This window comes from Dermacentor variabilis, chromosome 6 (assembly GCF_050947875.1).
Source record: "Dermacentor variabilis isolate Ectoservices chromosome 6, ASM5094787v1, whole genome shotgun sequence".
NCBI lineage: Eukaryota > Metazoa > Arthropoda > Arachnida > Ixodida > Ixodidae > Dermacentor > Dermacentor variabilis.
Genome location: NC_134573.1, coordinates 187,352,796 through 187,374,144, shown reverse-complemented (window position 1 = coordinate 187,374,144; position 21,349 = coordinate 187,352,796). Strand labels below are relative to the sequence as shown.

The 21,349-nt window shown below is 46.0% G+C and overlaps 1 protein-coding gene across 3 annotated transcripts in view; it reads right to left on the bottom strand.

Annotated features, from left to right (window-relative positions):
* LOC142585962 (plasminogen activator inhibitor 1-like) overlaps positions 1-20,289 on the bottom strand; it is a 48,798-nt gene extending 28,509 nt beyond the window's left edge. The window contains exons 1-2 of one of the 3 annotated variants that reach the window (XM_075697097.1): positions 8,523-8,796; positions 4,870-4,916 (exon numbers count right to left, since the gene is read on the bottom strand). The gene's annotated coding sequence lies outside the window, so the exon portion shown is untranslated. Of the gene's footprint in view, positions 1-4,869; positions 4,917-8,123; positions 8,459-8,522; positions 8,797-19,270 lie in introns of those variants that run through there. The other 2 variants (XM_075697099.1, XM_075697098.1) reach the window with 2 other exon arrangements.
* Positions 20,290-21,349: the final 1,060 nt, after the last annotated feature.

Sequence of the window (21,349 nt, the reverse complement as noted above, 5' to 3'; positions counted from 1 at the left end):
ACAACTTTAGAAAAAAGGGGAGGACCCGCCCAGATGACCGAAGCGCGACAGCCGATTTCCTCCGCGACTAACATAGTCCCGCTCGAAAAATCGTGCTCCTAAAACGCGTAACTCTCGGAAGACTTTTGTATTTTGATGACTGGTTTAGTAGAGCTTTCATGTGCTACAGCACATGCCGGATAGCGACAGAAAAATAACCCTGTGCCTTCTACAACGCTGCCCGTCGTCTGCTCTTTAGCTTCATTGCAAGTGACAAAAGTAGAAAGATTAGCTCTGCATGGCTTTTGCGCGTGTTTACATGTACACGGCGTATCTACTACTCGTTTTCCAAGTTTAAAATGAATCAGTTGCTATTGAAAAAGTACTTATATAAAACAATGCATTTATCGCAACCATTACAAACCTGGGGCGAGAATACGGTCGAGGCAGGAAGGTACAAAAATGCTTCATTCATCGTTTTAAATAAGTACTCTTGGTTTTAAATAGCATAAAATTTATATTTTTTTGGTTTTGTGTTTTCACAATTTCACAGCACGCATGCTACAGCTTGCGCGTGCAGTGAGCACTGGTGGACAGCAATCAATCGGCGGTGCTACACAACGCTCGAACACCGTCGCTAGACGCTCGGCCATCTCACTGCTGACAATGATCGTTCACGCTAAGCTGACGGCGACAAATCTTTGCGTTGAAGGCTTCTTCTGCAAATATTTTCCGTTGAGACACTCATAGGTTTGTTTCATGCGCGCACACTTTTCTGATCTGTCCTGAGAATGGTTTTGCTCCATCCCTTCACCCCGTCCGACGAAAAACGCAGTGACACAGTACACGAACACACCCGCCGCTAACAGTAGGCACCAGTCTTTGGAAAACTTTTCTCGTCGTAACGTCACTCGGGAGCGAAATAAAACAACATGGAACAAACACACAGGATGTGTGTTCGTAGCGGTCGCCGCGGGATCCTGTTTTCAGGCAAAGCGTAGCGCAGCGCCAGCGATGATAGGTGCAATGTTCCTTCGTCGGATCATGCTCAGAATAAACGCACGCGGCACAAATGCCGCATCGTAAGGTCGTAGTAATATTTCCGGCATGATAGACCATCACAAACAGTTCTGGAATTCACTCTGACGAGGGGCTGAAACAAGCTGACGCGACCTCGCCCAGTTCGAAGCGCGGGCGGCCATCTTCTCCGTCGGCGGGCTCACCAACCGTCCGGCTGATGACGTTAGTACGGAGTGCGCGCCCATTGGTGGGTGCTCGTGTGCCGCCGCTTCGGAGGAGTAAACACCCCCTTTTTTCTAAAGTTGTATCCGACTAGCTGTGATAAATAAACTTCACCGTGTATGCGGCCGACGTCACAATATGAACCAATCCGATGTCATTCAAGTTAGGCTCGACACCATAGCCACATTTCCAAAGAAGGTCGGACTCGCTCCTCTCGGTAAAGAAACCAAGTAGCCTTGGGCGCGAAAGCAGCCTATTCTGCTTCACAATTCCTGTTCACCTTCGATGGCGAGCAGACGTTCCATCTAAAGAGTGTTCCAGCTCTAAGCATCTACATCGATGCAGATGCGGGTGCCACAACATCGCTTCGCAACATCAATCGGCCTGGTACCGACATACTCCACCTAACTTGGCAGATGGCGTCCAAAAACTGGGGCGGTAATGAAGAGCGAACTGTCCACCATTTCGCGACTGCTCTACTAAACTCGCATGTTGTGTACGGCTCTAACTTCTACGATGTCACCCAAAAGCAATGGAAAAAAAAAACCTTCAATCGCTCAACCATGAAGCCATGAGGGTTCTCCCCCGCCTTCCGCGTTTAACACCCTTGGACTACCTCGCCCGAATGGTCCAGACAAACTCGATCGATGCAAAACCCGAGGCTACGAAACATTCACGTCAGCTCCGACTACGAACCTCGACATCCGGTCGCAGCATCGATCCTCTCGCTTCTTCATAAACCACTCCTTACAACGATTCTGGCCTCTTTCCCCGATACACGAGAACGTCCCTGACGAAGGACTTGGCCTATTCCCCGAAACTTGAACGCCGACCACACAGAGTGGCAATTGTCCTACGAAAGGTGGCATGAAGCAGTATCTTACTGCGCTTGTCCCCACATCACGCTGTCGACACCAACGCCGCCCAAAGTGAGGAAGTTTCAGCCACAGCGTACTAGTTGAAGCTTTATAGCACTCCGGCCCACTCCTCCTACCGCTCAGCCTTTAACGGTCCGCTAACGGTCGAACTGGCTGCGATATCAGCCTGCATGCGACGCCGTCCATTAGCCTTATTTTACTGCCTTCGTTGAGAACACTATTTGCATGAATTTGCAGGCCTCCATTAAAGCCTGCGTCTGGCTGAACTAGCGGCACGGTGCTATGTACTCCGCACACCACGCGATACGAATCGCCGACGAAGCTGGCCATACTGTCCGTCTTGCATGAATGCCAGGTCCCGCTGGGGTCGCTGACTTTCTGGCACAGGACCTTATTTACTGCCCCTCAGAGACTCGGCCGCACGTACCGGGCAACCCTAACCCCATCGACACTGTCCTGGCGGAGGCGGCTGCCGCGCTCCAGAACCTTCTTCCGGAGGATCCTACGTCTCTGTGGGAGGTTCGCACGTGCAGAAGCCACGCGACTGCGGCGCGTCGTCATGGACACCCAGCGTTCACACTATGCACGATGCGCCTTCAGCCAGCTGCTGGATTATTCCCGTTATCTACGGCGTTGCTAGCAGAGTACCAGAGAACGCTGACTCCCCTCGATTTCTGGTCTTGGACGACTGGCGCCGTCCTCCTGATGGCGCCTCACTTTCCATTTGTTGCTCCTTTTTTTGAGGCCACACAAACATGGGCGGCATTTTTTTTCAGTCGGCCTCCTCCTTTCTTTCTTCGCCCGCACTAATAGGTCCACTTCCTGCGCATGGAAAGTTTCTTTACTTTTCGATTTAAATAAACGTTTCCAGAATAACAACCCGGTATATTGTGGGCATTCCTTTCGCTCGAATCTATTCCTTAACATACACCACTCACGACTGGCCGGTCGCGGTGATAACGAAGGCGGAGCGCCGCTCGTTCTACTTTTGAAGCGCGGAAAGGAATAACATTGCAATAGAATCCTTACATTATGCCGACATAGCTCTGGAGTGCGAGTCACACGAGTCTCAAAGCGGAAGTATTGCGAGATCTTCACAGTCGCTTAAAAGGCCCCTCACCAGGCCCCATAGCAAATTTTGGTTATACGCTGGAAGTTGCTACGTGTCCTCTAGGGAGCGTTCTGCCGCAAAAAGTTTACAAATCGGCTCATTAGTAGCCGAGATAGAAATGTTTCAGCGCCGTGAACCCATGATTTCAGCAGGCGGGCTCCACTGCCAAGCAAGACGCTCTCTCCACTCACCCCGTCTAGCCTACACAAGCGAAATTCCTTCCCTGCGTTCTCCGATACCGGTCCTCGAGGATCGCGTGACGCATTCGTCACAGGTCCCGCCTTCATTTCTTTTTTTTTTTTTGCGTTGGCGGAGATGCTACGCACTTCCGCTAACGACGTGGCGCACGAGCCTGTTGTCTCGTTCGCGCAGCGCACGATTTTGCACGCTATGCACAACATGGCCTGCGGTATCATTCAGTGCTACACGAATACCGAGGCAGAACAAGCGGATCGCAGAGCATGATCACGCGCTGGAACACGGTAGAGAATAGAAACAGTTTCGGTACCTGCGCACGTGTCCGCACGACCGTGGAAACAAGCAGATGAAGCGGAAGTACATCTTTCTTTCTGCGGTGCGAAGTAAAACAAAAAACATGCAAACATTCCGTTTGTGCGTTTTATTATTTCTCTAAACTTCAATTCGTCAATTCAAGCAACAGGTCGCACAGATAACAGATCGTTTCTTGAATTCTCACCGCAGCTTCGGTCTTGAATGCTCGAAGTCACGTGTCCCCACGAGCGACGTCACACTGCGGACACTACTACGTAGGCGCAGGGCACGACTACGTCACCATCCAGCTTAGAGCGCGGCGGCCGCGAGGAGAAGGAAAAACGGCGCTCAGTTTGAAAGTTTAGATCTTTTCACGGCGCGTAGCGATCTAATACTTTGCAGACACGATCGGGATCACGCAATGTATGCTCTGCACTTGTCAGCTCGATTGGCCAGACTTGGTGAGGGGCCCTTTAACGTGTGTCAATCTGCAGTATTTACAACAGAAAATAAAGAGGTCATTAGATAGCGGTCATGGTCACTGGCTTTCGTATACGTGTTAACGCTTGCTGATGCTAAACAGTAGCACATAGACGCGTGGTTTAGTTGGTGGACAGATACAAAAATTGGGACAGTCATGAATAAATCGGGCGACCTCGTCCCTAGATAGCTTCTGTGCTTACTCGTGCAAAGACAACGTCAAGCGACAACGTGCGAGCGTAGTTGTTATTCTGTCTGCTTGTACTCAGTCTGCTTACAGCAGGACATGACGTGACGGCGATAAATAGCAAATATATTTCACTCTGTGCACTTCAGTGAGTGGCATGGATGTCTATTTAACTCCCTTACTGTGAATTTAATTGGAAAGGGCTGGGGCGGTTTGGGAGAAAGCCTTTTTCGTTTTGAAAGTTTGCTTATTCACCCGTGTCACCGCAGCTTCGTTCTTTAGTCTTCAGAACCATGTCCTAGATCTTGTGTCCGTCGGCGTAGCTGTCTTTAATGCAATACTGAAGCAGCATAAGATGTTTTCGGATACCCTATGGCGTTGCTCGAACCCGCTTTCTGAATGGCTGGTTAAAGAACGGAGCGCTGTCAGCACGCGAAGGGAAGCGCATCATAAGTGAACGGCTTTTAAATCTGGAACGGCACAAGAAGCGATTCGCTCACCGATACCGCAGATCGGCTGCACCTGGTCCACTGCTCCGGTTGTCATGCTAAGCACGAAGATGGGAGAAGACAAAAACGTCAAGGAAAGGAAGACTCACAAAGCACCAGACAAGGATAGCCAAATTGAAGCATCAGGTGTCTTTTGCGGCCCTGTGGTGCTCGAGCACCTGGAATTCTAGTTTCCCCATATTATTCCGACTGCCCAAACATGCGAGCACACGTTCTCAGCTCTCTTTTTTGAGTGGATACTAGTATTGCGAGAGCAAAAGAAAGGGTTGTACCGACAGTACAGCTTCTCTTTAAGCATGTGGCGTAAGAGCAGTGTCGTTAGGTTCATTCCTCATGACGGTAATTGGCGACACACTCGACCAGCACAGCTACAAGTGGGTCCATTGTTAAACGGAATAACCACCAGAAGAGAATGAGTGAACTTCCCCATGTGAAAGTGTGGAAGCCCGGTGGGAGAGGACATGCGGAGGGCGTTTTTGCTTTGCAGCCTAGGATTGCAGAATGAAATGAAGTGGTTCCTTGGTGGCCTTGGCGTTGCACTGCTAAGCCCGAGGGCGCTGGATCGAATCCTGGCCGCGGCGGCCGCATTTCGACGGAGGTGAAATGCAAGAACGCCCGTATAACGCTTACCGTGCATTACATGGGTGCAGGTTAAATAACCCCACGTGATCTAAATTAATCCAGAGTCCCCCACTATGGCGTGCCTCACAATAATATCATGGTTTTATTTATTTTATTTATTTATTTCATACATACTGCGGACAAGAAGTCTACGCAGGGTGGATAAAGTACAATATTAGGTGACCAGAAGTAAAACAATGCTAATACAACAAAATGCTGCAACAATACAGTAAACAATGCTGATACAACTTTTATAAAGTCAAGTCATTCTAGTCATTAATGGTGCGTGGAAAGAAAGAGTGCTTAAACATGTTGGTTCGGGCAAAACAGGGGGTTAGAGAATTTTGGTGATATTGGCGAGAGGTCTCGTTATTAGTATTGCCGGGTCGAGTGCCACTTTGTTATTAAGTAACTAAGAAAGAAAGTCGTGCCGCAATATTTTTCGACGCGATTCAAATGTAGGAATACTATTAGACATCATTAGTTCAGTTGAAGAGTCGAATGTCGGAAAGTTCTTATAAACAAACCAGATCGCCTGTCTTTGGATTCGTTCTAGTTTCCTTACGTTACGTTTTGTGTAGGTATCCCGGATAATACACGCGTACTCGAACTTCGACTCTGCTCGTCGCTATCGTGTTTGAGTGTTGCTTGTTTTGTTGGGCAAAAGTTCACTCAGTAACGACTTAAATCTGTAACTCACAGTTTCGACACTGTGTCGTTCTTCACTGTCACTACCATGTGAAAATATAATCGTAATACAAAATAGTGTCAGCCAGCTCTTTCTAAACAATGAGCGCCGCAAAAGAGGGAAGTGCCTCACCTACCGCAACTGCTAAACGAGCAGAGGCGCAGCGCCGAGGAGACACTGTCGTTCAGAATCAAATTCTTTGCCATAAAGAACCCCAGGTGGTCGAAATTTCTGGAGTCCCCCACTACGGCGTGCCTCATAATCAGAAAGGGGTTTTGGCACGTAAGACTCCACAATTTAATTTTTTTTCAATTTCTTTGCCACAATATATCGGCAAATAAAAACACCTAAACAGCTCGAAATTCGCATTAGGTAGTATCGTAATCGTCGGTGAATCTTTTCTTGTTTCCCATCACGTATGTAGCTCCTACCCACTATGGAGGATTGGCCAAGAAATGGATGGATTATTCTAATTTATAATGTACAAATTTCCGAATATCTATGGACTTAGCGCTGTATAGCGTAGAATGAGGTTAAAATTATATCGGTACAATGAGATCGAATGAATAATCCGTACTTTAAAAGTACACAAAAAGGTGAAAGATAGTATTTTGCAGGGCATTCGATTGGATTCTGTACAAAATTTTTGAACCCCTGTGGCTGAATTCCAAATTACGGGTCCGAAACTAAAGACTAACAGGTTCTGTTAAGTCCAGGCCAAGTCTTCGAAAAGGTGTTATCAATATTCTTTTTCTTGCCGCAGTAAAGCGGCGACAAGATAGAAGGTAGTGACGGATTGTTTCTTCCTCATTACAAAGCGAGAAGAGAGGGTTGGAAACCAAACCCGACCTGTGTAGGTAGAAATTCAGGGAGGAAATGCGGTAACGTAAATTTGTAACAGAGTCCTCAAGCGTCTTTGTGTTACAGGACTCGCTACGCCAGGAATATGTCAGGAGCTTATAATCTGGAAAGGCAGTCGGAACTAGGCGTGATAAGGGCTCCTATATTCGATCGCATCCGAAATCTGGCCGCTGTGACGTGCGCTGTCACTGAGGAAGGACTGGGCCGAAAAGCGATGCCTTTGCCAGTGAATCGGCAGTTTCATTAGAGAACAAACCTTTAGGACCGGGTAACCTAACCAAATTAATACGTAGCAGGTGGGCAGGAACGAGCAAGTGAAAGCGTTTTAGCACGGGCGAATCACTAGTAGCGCTAAGGGAAGAAGATAGTAAGTCGGTTAGAATAGCAGCTGCTGTAGTCGTTTGGTCTAATCTGCGTAAAACTATTGCTACAAACTCAGCCATAAAAATAGGCACAAAATCAGGCTTAAAAGTAAAAACTAGTCGACTATAGGGCCAAATATTCCAATGCCAGTTTTTTTCTCGCACTGATAATGTTTGTTGCTAGAGTGCCTAGACAGTCTAAGAATATGCCGTTTAAGCTGCCGTAAGGCAGTAGTTTCGCGTGGTTTGGGAAAATGTCATCGAACCTAATTTTCGAGGAATTGGAATGCGTATTACTGGGAGTACTGGGAAAACGCCAACAGTTCCGACACTGAAGTGGACGGGAAACGAGAGGTTCCACTCTAAAAATAAGTGGTCACACTTTTAGTTCATATGGACAGGACATAAGTAAATGTAGCAATAACCAATTCAGCGGCAACTTGTTCCCCGTTCACAAGTCGGTTACATCGGTATACAGCTAGGACTCCGGCATCAGACAGCTTCTCCTGAGTCTCAGTTGGGCTTAATCGAGAGAGTACAGTTCGGACGATGCCTTTAGTGCATGCTTAATCGAGAGTCTACAGTTCTGACAATGCCTTTAGTGCATGCTAGACGCGGCGGAATGAACGCATTCACCGGAACAGATGCAAAAGTCTTGTTCTTTAGGAGGTCTACAACAGAGGTCGGATCTGGTGACCTACGAACTATCCCACCTCTTCCAAATTGTCGGGCATCACTTATGATCTGGAAGTGGCATGTCGTGGCCTGGAACTCGGCCTGGACAGCCTGTGGGTTGCTCAGTCGGGTAAATCCCCCGCTCGAAGGCACCGGCGTGACAGGGATGGTGCTAACGCAGCTGCGAAAGAAACATTATAAAGGCAAATCATCAGGAGAAAGGGAGGCTGACCAAGGGCTGTGCCCTTGCCCAGGAGAGTTTTTAGGCATCAGCGCTGCTTCAATCACTAGCTAAGTCCTACAGAAACAAAGTGTGTAAGGTGAATGAGGTCGCATCCATCCAAAACTCGGCCAAACCACCGCGCAGTTATCGGATCTCGGGTAGGAGCCAGTCGATCAAGGAACTTAATGAAGGCCGTGGAGGCGTCGTCACTTACAGTTTGGGGACCTCCGCCGGGAACCGCCTTCCTCACCCTCTTTTTCTTCTAACGGCCGCATATCTTGTTCGAATACTTACATTGCACGCGACGATCTTAGCGGGTTGTCGTGACATGATGATGATGATGATGCCCCATTTTAATGGCACAAGCTCATTGTGCGGGATAGGCCACGAATTGGGTGGTAATATGATTTAAAAGAACACACAACGGAAAATAAATTATTAATCGAAGGTGAGAAAGGAGCCGATAATAAATAAAATAAAATAGTGTATCATGCGGTAGGTATCCTTGCATAAACAGGAATAGTAACACGATCTTAATATAAGAATACCTAACGTAAATGGTACAGATGTAAACAAAGAATAAGTTATGAAGGAATTACGGTCACTGACCAAGTCTGATGAATAATCTGACGTTTCGGAACCGCGTACGGGTTCCTTGTTCACTGAGTCTATCACCGTTTGCTCTGCACGAACGGATCAGCCCCTGCAATCTACGGCCTGCCAAAAGTCCACAAGCCTGACATCCCACTTCGTCCTATCGTCGACTTCACCAGATCACCGCTCTACCGACTATCGGGCTACCTTCACCAGGTATTGAGCCCTCTTGCCGGTAAGACCTCGACGCACGTCGAAAACTCATCCGCACTTGTAGCAAAGATAAAGGACATCACGTTGAGTGAAGATGGCGCCTTGGTCTCGTTCGACGTCACATCGCTTTTCACTAGTATCCCAGTGGATTTGGCAGTAGCCACATGCAACGAAGCCCTAGAAGCAGACAGTGGTCTTCCTGGTCGCACGCCCTTCGACGTCCCCGAACTCAGCGAGCTGCTGCGGTTTTGTCTAAGCAACGCGTATTTTTCTTATGGTGGCAGCCTTTATCAGCAAACGCATGGCACGGCAATGGGAGCGTCAATATCGGTCGCCACGGCCAATCTAGTAATGGAAGCCTTGGAAGGGAAAGTGCTGGCCACATTCAACCCGGCACCTAACGTTTTTTACCGCTACGTGGATGACTGTTTCCGTATTTTGAAGAAACAAGACATCCAACGCTTCCTGGACTGCCTGAACGCCCAAAATGCGCACATACAATTCACTGTGGAACACGAGAGGGACAACTCGTTGCTTTTCTTGGATGTACTGGTTCGTCGGGATGGGGGCGCTCTCGCCTTCTCGGTATACAGGAAGCCTACACACACAGGTCGTTATCTTAAGTTTAATTCTTGTTATCCTGTCGGCCACAAGACATCCGTAGTGTCGTCCCTGATAACACGCGCCGCACGCGTCTGCTCAGGCGATGATGCGCTAAAAAAAGGAATTACGGACGATCCACCGTGAACTAACCCGCAACGGCTACCCTAGTCGTTTCATATGCAGGACCGAGAAGCGGATATTAGAGCCAAGCTCGGAGAACAACACGACAATCCGTGCTCGTGCAGCCATCCCTTAGGTCCAAGGAATCAGCGAGGCACTGTCGCGCGTATTTTCGAAATACGATTTGCGCATTGCCCACATCCCGACCAGCAAGCTCCGGAACCAGCTCATGAATGTGAAAGACAGGTTACCTGTTGAATAATTCCCAGGAGTTGTGTATTAGATACCATGCGCTGATTGCCACAGAGTATATATTGGTGAAACAGGCAAGTTCTCCAGACGCCTCAAGGAACATAAGCTGGAGGTAAGAAATAATAGCCACACGACGACGCCATTTCCGAGCATGCGCGTGAACATAATCACAAGATTGACTGGGACAATGCCACTGTTGTTGCCGAAGAAAAGAACGTGTCATCCCGACGGCTGCTAGAATCTCTAATCATTCAATCGACGCCAGCTACAATGAACCGGACACCAGGGACTATGCCTGCCGTTTACGCACGTTCATTACGTCACGTGCTGGCTATATAAATGACGACGATTTCTAGTCCAACTCAGTGAACAAGGAACCCGTACGCGGTTCCGAAACGTCAGATTATTCATCAGACTTGGTCAGTGACCGTAATTCCTTCATTTCCATGCCTGACCAGACGAACTGTCGTCGAACCCTTAATTATGTTACCTAAAGAATAAGTTATGTTTTGAATAATAATATTACTGTGAATTTGTGTTTTTGCTATTTCAATTTTCTAAATTGATAATTTATTAAGGAGAAATAGCTCAATAAACGACAATGGGAAATATTAATAAGGTAGTCTTATTGTGTCACAGAGGTAATTACGAATGGTTCGACAAACGTTCCTGTGGCTGTATCCTAATACCGTTGCTCCAAATGATAGCAGAACAGTACTGCTTAAAGGCAGACCTAGATTACGTAACGGAATTTCCAGACATCATTTTAGTTGAGTGGAAAACCGCCGACACGATGGTAAACAGTGATCGATGGAGTCCGGTTCATTGCAGAGGTAGCATAAAGGGGAAACCGCCGGACCACGTCTGTGAAATAAATATTAAGTGGCGCAATACGGCAAGGTATCCTGGTAAATAATACTTGGAATTGTAGGTTAGGACATCATTGTTGGTTCAAAGAATAATTCAAATGCATAAAGTCTGCAGATTTTTCTAATGAGAGGCCTTTTCTGTCTTCGGTCGAAGAAAACTGCCTATATCTAGCCGTAGTAATATGCGCAGTTGCCGGCAGCACAGATGTCACCGGACCATTTAATGAATCTCGTGCTAGAGAATCGGCTATTTCCTCAAGATGAATATCTCGGTGGCCTGGTACTCATACTAGATGAACTAAACTTAAGTGGGGTGGAGCAAATCGGTAAAATGTGTTCAAAATTGTCGAATTTGTAGACGCGTTACGCGCGCTGCACGCAGAAAGATAATTTGTGACGATAACAACTATCGCAGCATAAAGGGTAACTTGCGCAAAGCAAAAACTATTGCCAGAAGTTCGGCCTGAAAAACCAATGTGTAATCTGGTAGGCAAAGCGAAAAAGATCAATCAAGGGATGGTGAGTAGACTCCCACGCTTTCTTCCTGCCTTTTTACACGAGGAAGCCTCAGTCCCTATTACATTTATTGGGAAACGGGCCAAACAGTCTTGCAGAAAGGCATTCAAATATGGTAGGGGCAGAAATTTAGCATTATTGGGAAGAAAGTCTGCAAATTCAATTGAATGACAACGTGGACCTATATGCGGAATGATTTCCCTAATGTGAACATTTAAAGGTGATAATTGTGCCTGCACAAAGACAACCTGTATGGTATGCAACTGTGGCCGTGTGTTCTCTAAAAATGAGTTTGGTTCACAAATAAATGCATATTGTGTACGTCGTAGAGAAGATTCACAAGTTCTTAAGTAGGTTTGAACCATAAGCATGCGGAATCTCGTGTGAAGAGAAGGTAGGCACGCTTGCTGGTATAACACATCATTAGCAACGACTTTTAGGGAGACCGAAACATAGTCGAAGAGCTTCTCTCTCTAAAATAACGAGTAGTCTTATTTTATATTTTGCACTTCCAGAAAACGAAACACAAATTCTAGAATCGGTCGCTCATACGGTAAATCATGATTAGTACGTCAGTTCGGATATCAGAACGACGGTTACTGATTCTACGTAGTATGACTACGGCTCGTGTCCCTTTAGTTGCAGTATTTTCATTGTGAGAACACCAGTTAAGTTTTCCGTCATATGCGATACCCAGGTACTTAAACAGCTATGCCTGGGGAATATGGTTCTCTGATTATATACTAATAACCGTATCGGCCCAGAAAGCGGAAAGACAAGGACTGCACTTTTGTTTAGTTACTGAAGTACTATAGCGCCAAACAGACGACACAAGAAGAGACACGGACGAGCGCTCGTCCGTGTCTCTTCTTGTGTCGTCTGTTTGGCACTATAGTACTTCAGTAACATGCACCAACTAGCCCAACAAAAAGTTCTTTTGTTTAGGTTTGGTGACAGATGAAGTTTGTGAAGCCACGTCTCTAGCGTACAAAAGTACGCTTGCAAAAACAGGCAGAGGGATTTGATGTCTCCTGGTGCCGCGAAAAATGCGATGTCGTCTGCATAGACATACACACGCACATCCTTGCGCAATGGGACTGAACTCATCAACAGTTTAATTAGCACAGGAGACAGAATAGCCCATGGGGCACCCCTCCTGTTTGCTTGAACTCTGTTGAAGAAAAAGCGTTTTGAAAACAATTTTGATTGATTGATTGATTGATTGATTGATTGATTGATTGATTGATTGATTGATTGATTGATTGATTGATTGATTGATTGATTGATTGATTGATTGATCTTGATAACAACTGAACTATGCCACAAAGTAAGAATATCCTAGAAATGTGTGTGCGGAGTACTAGATAGAATAGTAATAGATACTAGTAATAGATGCAACTACTCCTGGTTTTTCCCCATTTTCTATAGTTTATGTACCCTTTCCCGCTGCTGTTCAGGACATTCGCTACGTTGATACCGTTGCCAGATCTCGTGGGAAAGAAGCTGTGATAGCCGGAGGCATTAATTCGCATCATGTGTCTTGGGGTTTCAAACAGACTAACGCGGAAAGCAACTGTCGGACTGAACAATTAATCAAAATTTCTGGTGCTTAAACACGAAAATAGTTACGTTTATTCAAGGTCTTTCTAAATCAACGCTGGATCTAACATTTTCCAGATCGGGGATTTCCATCACTTCGTGGTCTACTGTCGACTCTGCCTCAAACAGTGACTGTCTTCATATTACGTTTGATATTGCATGCCCTCTTATTAAAGCAAAAGCCTGAAACGGCTCATAGCATGCAAATTTGACTGTCCGCCTATACGCCGTCCGGCGTTATGGCACCACAATAGGGGGTCAAACCCGCAACCTTTGGTGTCAATTACGGCAAAGTAAATTAAGGGACATTTAATTAAGACATAATTAAGGCGCTCGAATCCACGACCTTTGGTGGGAGTAGAACCGTCGAACCCGCTTGGAGATGTGGGTGAAGCGGCCATATCTTCAAGTTGGATTCCAATTGAAAACGCAAAGGTCGAGAGTCGAATCCACTAGTTTTCATGTTAATTAGGGCGAAGATAATTAATATACAGTTAATTAAGACATAATTAATTAAAACACTTGAACAATGACCTTCGGTGAGAGAAAAGTAGTAGGAAGTAAGAACGCATTAGAATAAAAAGGTGAAGTAATATAATGAATGTCTCGTGAGCGGGCTGGCTTTTGCCTTCATCCTGTTTAGCCCATGCTAAAATGATTGTCATTTATTTTCTTTAGTCTCCGGCGCGCACTTTAGTCAATTACCAGAAATTTCAGAGTGTCTTGGAAACGGCGAACTCTCAGATAACGGTGCTAAATGACCTCAAAGCCATGAGTCCTCGCTTTGTATTAAAAATTGCCTTAGTTTAATGTTAACATGGACAAAAGTATTTATTTATTTATTCAGTACCCACAGGCGCCAAAAGGCATTACAGTGGGGGGGAAGGTTTTACAGAACAGTTATAAACTTTCACAAAAGATTTTTTTTTACCCGACGTGAGAAAAAACAACCACAAAAGTTCAACAGAACTTACAGAATTTTCAAAACACGGTAAGTTATACATGGGCAATTCAATCTAAAGGTAAAAGAAACGGGCTAGTTGAGTCATTTCAATAGGGCAAAAAATACATCATTTGACACGACGTCGACGACACTGGCAGGTAACCTATTCCATTCTTGTATAGTTCTCGGAAAAAATGTTTTCTTGTACAGTTCTGTCTTGCATGGAACTTCTCGTACCTTTAGCGCATGATCCACGCGTTGTGATCGGTAATGAGGCGGCATATATTTGTCCCTTTCTATACAAAATGTACCGTAGAATATGTAATGGAAAAGCTTCAGTCGCAGCCTTCTGCGTCGTACCTCCAAGGTATCCCCTTTAAACTCTTCCTTAGCACTCGTAACGCTGAAATTAACTTTGTATCGACCTGACACGTACCGTACACCTAGATTCTGTACCCTCTGAAGCTTATTAGTGTCACGTGCCGTCGGAGGGTCCCACACTACACAGGCGTACCTTACGTACGTCTTGTATAGCAGCTCTCGTGAAGACGTGCTGAATGCTCTGGAGTTCCTACGAAGAAAACCCAACATTTTCCCTGCCTTAGCGGTTATATAGTTAACCTGTTTCTGCCATGATAATTCTGAGGTGTACCAAACACCTAGGTATTTAAACTGTGTTACTTTAGCTATTAAATTGTTATTCAAGGTGTAAGAGAAATTTATAGAGTTCTTCTTTCGAGTGAATGTCATGTTGACTGTTTTGGTTAGGTTTATCTGCATGCGCCATTTAGTGCACCATTCACTAATTAGATTGAGGTCTTCCTGAATCAGATTGGCATCATCCATGTTGTTAGTCACCCTATATAACAAGCAGTCATCTGCAAACAGCCTTAGCTGCGATGTAAGACCTTCGCCAATATCATTTATATACAATAAAAAAAGTAAAGGCCCCAGGACGGAGCCCTGGGGTACACCGGATGTAACTGCTTGCGGGCGCGACTCAACGCCGTTTACAACCACGACCTGCCGGCGCAGGGTAAGATATTTTTTAACCCATGCGACAACCTGCGGGTGCATTTTATATTTATGCATTTTTTCTATGAGCAATGAATGGGGTACCGTGTCGAAAGCCTTTCTGAAATCGAGGAAGATACATTCAACTGAAAGCCGTTTATCCAAAGCAGAAGCAATATCCTTTGTTAATTCTAACAACTGTGTAATACAAGAAAACCCCTTACGAAATCCGTGTTGGGAGGACGTAATCACAGAATTAGTATTGAAATGAGCTACAATGCTCGTGAATGGAATATGCTCTAGTATTTTACATGCGATGGATGTCAATGATATTGGACGATAGTTTGAAACGTCGCTTCTAGGGCCAGACTTATGAACAGGGACCACAATACCTGTTTTCCAGTCATCAGGCAGAGAGGCTTCGAGCAGCAACTTGTCAAAAATTAATTTCAAGTACTTAGAAAGCGGTTCAGCGCATGATTTGAAGAGGAAGTTTGGTAAGTCATCGGCACCACAGGCTTTAGAAGTGTCGAGCCTTCGAAGCAACGATTCGATGCCGCGCATGCTGATTACAACATCATTCATGTCACTTGTTTCGAGCAGCGTTAGCTCGTCCGCAGAAGGCTTGTTGCAGGAGGGAAAACGGAACAGAAGTAGGCGTTGAAGCATTCTGCTTTGTCAGTGTCGTCGTGAACTATGACATCACCGGACACGAGAGGGGGAATATTTACTACATCCTTTCCGTTCTTTTTCACGTGTCTACAAAATTCTTTTGGTTTATCTTTTAATCGTGATTGAATAGTTTTCGAATAACTGTCTTTAGCAGTGCGTGTTGCTTCTTTAACCTCTCGAGTTATTTCTTTCAGTTTTTCCTCCGTTTCTCTTGATGATGTTCTGCAAAAGGCGCGATAAATTCTCTGCCTTTTTTGTGCGAGTTGGCGCAACATTTTCGTAAACCAAGGTTTGTTTTTGCTTCTTCGCGTCGTCAGTACCCAAGACGGGACAAACCGCTCGCATAGTTCCAGTATCTTTTGCTTCAATAACCGCCACAACTGTTCCACATTCCTACAGTCGGTTTCTGTTTCAAACACAATAAAATAGGCGTCTAACGCTTGATTAATGCAATCTAGATCTGCGTTGTTATAATTGTACACTCTTCTGTTAACATGGGTTGTGGTTTTAACATGGGCTAGTGACATCGTCGACACGACAGTCTGGTGGTCACTTATACCAGGAATCACGAGTGTTGAATCCACAAGATCAGGTATATTCGTTAGCAGCAAGTCCAGAATATTGTTTCCCCGCGTTGGCGAGAGGACCAGCTGGTGCAGTGCATACAGATTCACCATATCCATCATTTCTGTATTGCTTATTCCAGTAGCTCTGATAGTATTCGATGTATCCCATTTAATATCCGGTAAATTGAAGTCGCTCAAAATTATCATGGTGTCCGTATGCACTGCATCAATTATGCCTTGAAAACACGTCAGAACGTCTGGTGATACATTTGGAGGACGATAAAAGCTACATACTGTAATGATCATACGATTCGGAAGTTCTAGTTTGCACGATATGGCTTCACATATGCCAACATCCACTTGAATCTGAGAAGACCTTATGCTGTTACCTATTAGTATAAATACACCTCCTCCATGACAATTTCTGTCCTTTCTGTAGCAGGTGTATCCTGCTGGAAATACCTCGTGATCACTAATGTTTGGTTCTAACCAGGATTCTGTGCCAAGAATGACTGAAGGCTTTACTGCGTCTATGAGTGCACACAATTCATCTTTTTTTATTTTTTATACTCCTGCAATTCGGTAAAAGAAAAGTAAGGTTAACAGGGCTAGACTGGCATCGTCACTTCTGTGAGGTTACCTGCATTGTTACATCATCGCAAACAAACTTCTGCCCGTTCAAAAGTAGGTAATCATACCTAAGGGTAACCTTAACGCCGTCCCGTTTATGTACCTTTGCATAGTTGCATAAAATCTTTCTTTTCCTTCGCATTGCTTCCGAAAAGTCTTCAGAAATAGCAATTGCAGTACCCTTTAAAGGGCCCCTGAAACGGCTCGGACAAATTTTGTAGACCCGTAGGGTACAGCTTAAGTAGAACATTCGCACCACAATTTAAGTGAAGCGTTACGTATTAATGGAGCTACAAGCGATTAGAAGTTACCCTCCTCCCTAGCCATGCTTTTCCTCCTCAACTCGTTCGCCGAGCCAGCGGGGCTAAGCTCCGCCTTCACTGGTTGAGCGTCACGATGCGACGTCACATCGTCCACTTCCGGTTGTTTTGGAGCCCGCCCCCGCCCGCGCGAGACCGCTCCGCTAGCCGCTTGACCGTCGACCCCAAGCGAGAGCTATCGAAGCAGCGTGCGTTGCGAGCATTCTGTCGTAGCGCCGAACGTGTCTTGTATTCAGGTAACCACAGGCAAGCTGGTCATTTCGGCAAAAGACTGTAGGCATAAACTCAAGCTGATGAAGGAACTTTAGCGTAGACGTACGTGAGCGGCCTGATCGGTCTGCACGGTCCACACACTTGTTTGTGCAGAGCTTAACCAGCCAAACAAAGCGCTACTATTGCTCTAACCAAGTGTGAAACATGTTAAACATTTATAAAAACAACGTGTTCATGATTACACTCCTGCGAAAAATACGCACCAGCAGCAAAGAAGAATCCACTTCGTTGCTGCTACTGTGTATGGTTGAGCTCTGTGCCACCAGGTGGCTGCACCGTGCAGACCATTCGGATTTGCCCTTCTGCTCATCTCATGGCTCATCCCGTTACGGCAAAGTCAAGCGGCCAGACTCTGTCCCCTTGCGCTTGCGTTTTCCCTAATACCGGACTCGGGAAACGCTATTGCGTTAGTAATCTTCCGGTGTAAAGTGACGGCCACAAACGCGCAAATCCTGGCGCCGATCGGATAGCGGCAGTCCGATGCGCAGCAGCCAGTTCGCTCGTACGCTGCCTTGCAGAGGGACACGATGTCGCAGCTTGGCATATTGCCAGTCGCTACGTTTGCAGTCCACAAGGCAACAAAGTCGAAGCATAGTGCTCGCGAAAAGACTCAGACCGACTCTGACCGCGGAGCTCTCGTCAAAATGGAGTACGTTGTAACACAAGCAGACGACACTTGCTGTGCGCCGGAAGTGCTTAAGTGTACTGAAAAATTATTCTTGTGCATTCTCTTTACGTTACTTTCTTTTCATAAAAACAAATTAACTAACATTCCAACTATTACGAAGATCATTTGTTTATCTTAAAATTGGAAAAATTGTCGATCACGCGCCCATGTCAGCCAATCGGATAGCTCGCCCCACTGACGTCGTATGGGTGATTTCGGTCATATGGGTATATGGGTAGGGGCGGCTTAAAATTCCGCCGAGCAGTGTGCTCCGATCGGCAGCGATGTGCATATTTAAAACCTTATAATAAATTACACGCTTTACGCGGAGCACTTAGATGTGTCAATTAATGATCAGAAGGACCTACTCTAACGACTCAATACGTTTGTAGAAAATCGTCAAAAGCGTTTCAGGGTCCCTTTAACTTTTTTTGCGTTACTTAGCACGCGCTGTTTTTCTTTAAACGAGGCAAATTTCGCAATAATAGGTTTACTCTTCCCAGCGTGAAAGCGTCCTAACCGGCGAGCCCTTTCCATTTCAACAGTGGAAATTCCCAACTTCGAAGAGCATATATCCAAGACCTGGCTCTCTGAGTCGACATTTGTCTCGTTAGCTTGCTGGTCGGGTATGCCATGAAAAATTAGATTGCCCCTTTTACTACGGTTCTCAAGATCGTCAACCTTTGACGTTAAAGACCTCAAAGCTCGACCCTGAGTCTCGTATTGTTGGGCGCACTCCGTCACGGACGATTTTATTTCATCAACTTTGGTTAACATTGCTTCAAGAGATTTGATACGACCACCTAGTTCGTCTATAGCGAGCCTGTTTGCAGCCTGTACAGATTCAATACTGTTTAATTTCTCCTTAATCATATTCTGGCCTGCCAAGAGCTGCTGCAAGGTCCCCTCAGTTGAAGGTCCGGGATTCAGTTCAACGTCGCCACATAATATCAGAAGCATCAAATAAAACGAGAAGCAGCGAAACAGGCGAAACTGTTTCCTTGAACGGTGTTGCGTACATGAGTGCGACAGAACACAGTGAAACAGTTTCTGGGGTGAAACCGGCAAGCTAACCAACGGGAAAAAAATGAGAGGATTCCTTATTACCAACCTGCATAAGCAGTAGAAACATCGTGAAGTGCACTGTTGCCGCCATGCCGGTTTCACGCCCCGTCGGTGCACTGAAGACAGCTGCTTTATGAAGCAGACTGATACCGTCCAGCCGGTAATCACTCAATGGGTTGTTGGCAAGAATCGCACATGCGCCGAAATCCGGATCGTCAGCCGATGTCATCCCGCTGTCGTCTTCAAGTGCCATGTCAGATTCAAGGGTTGTCGGCGCTCGTAGTCCTTGCGAAATGGCTACCTCCAACGTTGGAAGAAACGCCGGTGTTTTCCTGGCACATTGTCGCGTAGAAGAAGCGCCAGCGACCTGCATAAGCAGTAGAAACATCGTGAAGTGCACTGTTGCCGCCATGCCGGTTTCACGCCCCCATCCCCCTTCTCCCTCTTCTTGGGGGAATTTGGAGCATAAACGACGAAAGCCGCTTGGAAAAGCCTGCTTTACAATCAGAGTCCGAATAACTGGAGTGATTATAAGTTCGCAGCTGCTGCATTTAAGAACACCGTATAGAAAGCCAAAGTTGAGCATGATGACGAAAAACATCATGACTTTCTCTCTAAGCCGAACAACAAAAAAGCTATGTTCAGATGCTTTCAGTATACAAAGTTCATACCGACACCAGTGAACAGTACGTCTATAATTCCTTCACTACACGAGATATCTGCTTCTTCAGAATTCATCGGAAATGACTTTGCACAACGCTTAACATCACTTTTTCTGAATGAGCCCTTAAGGGTTCCCATCGCGGATGACTTTGTGGAAGTCAGTGTCTGAGCTTTCCCATATCATTAGATCTTTGCTAGCCCAGGTCTTGATGGCATTTCTGATACCATGTTGCTGGGCGAGTTGGTTGAGATCTGCGGCATTCACTAAGCCGCGCTGTTCGTATGCAATTTCTTAGCCAAATAGTTCTTACGCTGCGATAAGTTTGCAACCGAAGTGGCAACGCATTTCACTTACGGCGTCGTTTGAGAGCGAGGAGGAAGGAAAGCTCGGATTAAACGACATGAAAGAAGTGTGGTCAACTGATAGCAGGATCGCAAATCAGTTGAGGCTATATTCTTACAGCAAATCACTGCACACCCTTATTTGACAGCTTCTTTATCCGTGCCTCTGCTACAGCGCCGACAAGCGCAACTGCGGTCGCCCGTTCACCGCGCCGCCAAGGTCGATTCAAATAGGTCGCGAAGCTTCGGGCGAAAAGCGGTTCAGTACAGATTGTCACCGACATCAGCATGGGAGGGGGGGTATGGGAGCAGCGATTGAAGCGCGACTATGTTTGAAGGGAACAAACATGGGGAAAGAAAAACGCGTTTTTTAATTGAAGCGAGACACAGTTAGATTCATTCAACGAAAATAAAATTCCTAGTCAATTTTATATATTCGTAACGAGTTAAAAAAATACAAGTTTATTTAATTTTATTATTATTAATAAATGCATTTCTTTTCAGCGCCCATCGCTACAGGGGGCACTGACGCCACCATCACTCGCAATGCAATGCAAGTCTTTAAATGGGCGGAAAGGCGCACTCCTAAAGTTCACCTGTTGAAATACGCCCCCCTCACAGTTTGCGCTTTCTTGCGTGTCGAAGTTTGTCTGAATTTGGTGACTCGGGTAGCTTCATCGCTTCTTAATCTGTTCATTCAAAAGTAGTGAGTTACGACCGCCAGATAATTGTGTAGTTGTTTTCGTCCGACTGCGCTGGCCGACGGCCTTGGCATCCGACAATAGGATCAGCACTCTACACCTAAAGCTTTCGTCGGCCTCCGAAGAAAGTATGTTCTGGGCAGGGATGCGATTTCGACAACCGTACGGCTGGCCTCTTCCTGCATCGCTTTCCACGCTGAAAGCTCGAAACGCCCATCAAGTCGAATGGCGGGGCGTTTGAATATATAGATCCAAAGGCAGGACAACAAAACAAATTTCGCGCCTTCGAAAACAAAATGACGTCACTTCTGCTTTTAACGGACATGCCGTCACATTATTTTTTCTTCCGCCGGAACTGTTCCCACCACATACAGATGCCATGACGGACCAACGTTTTAGATCTCTTTCAGTTTGCAAGC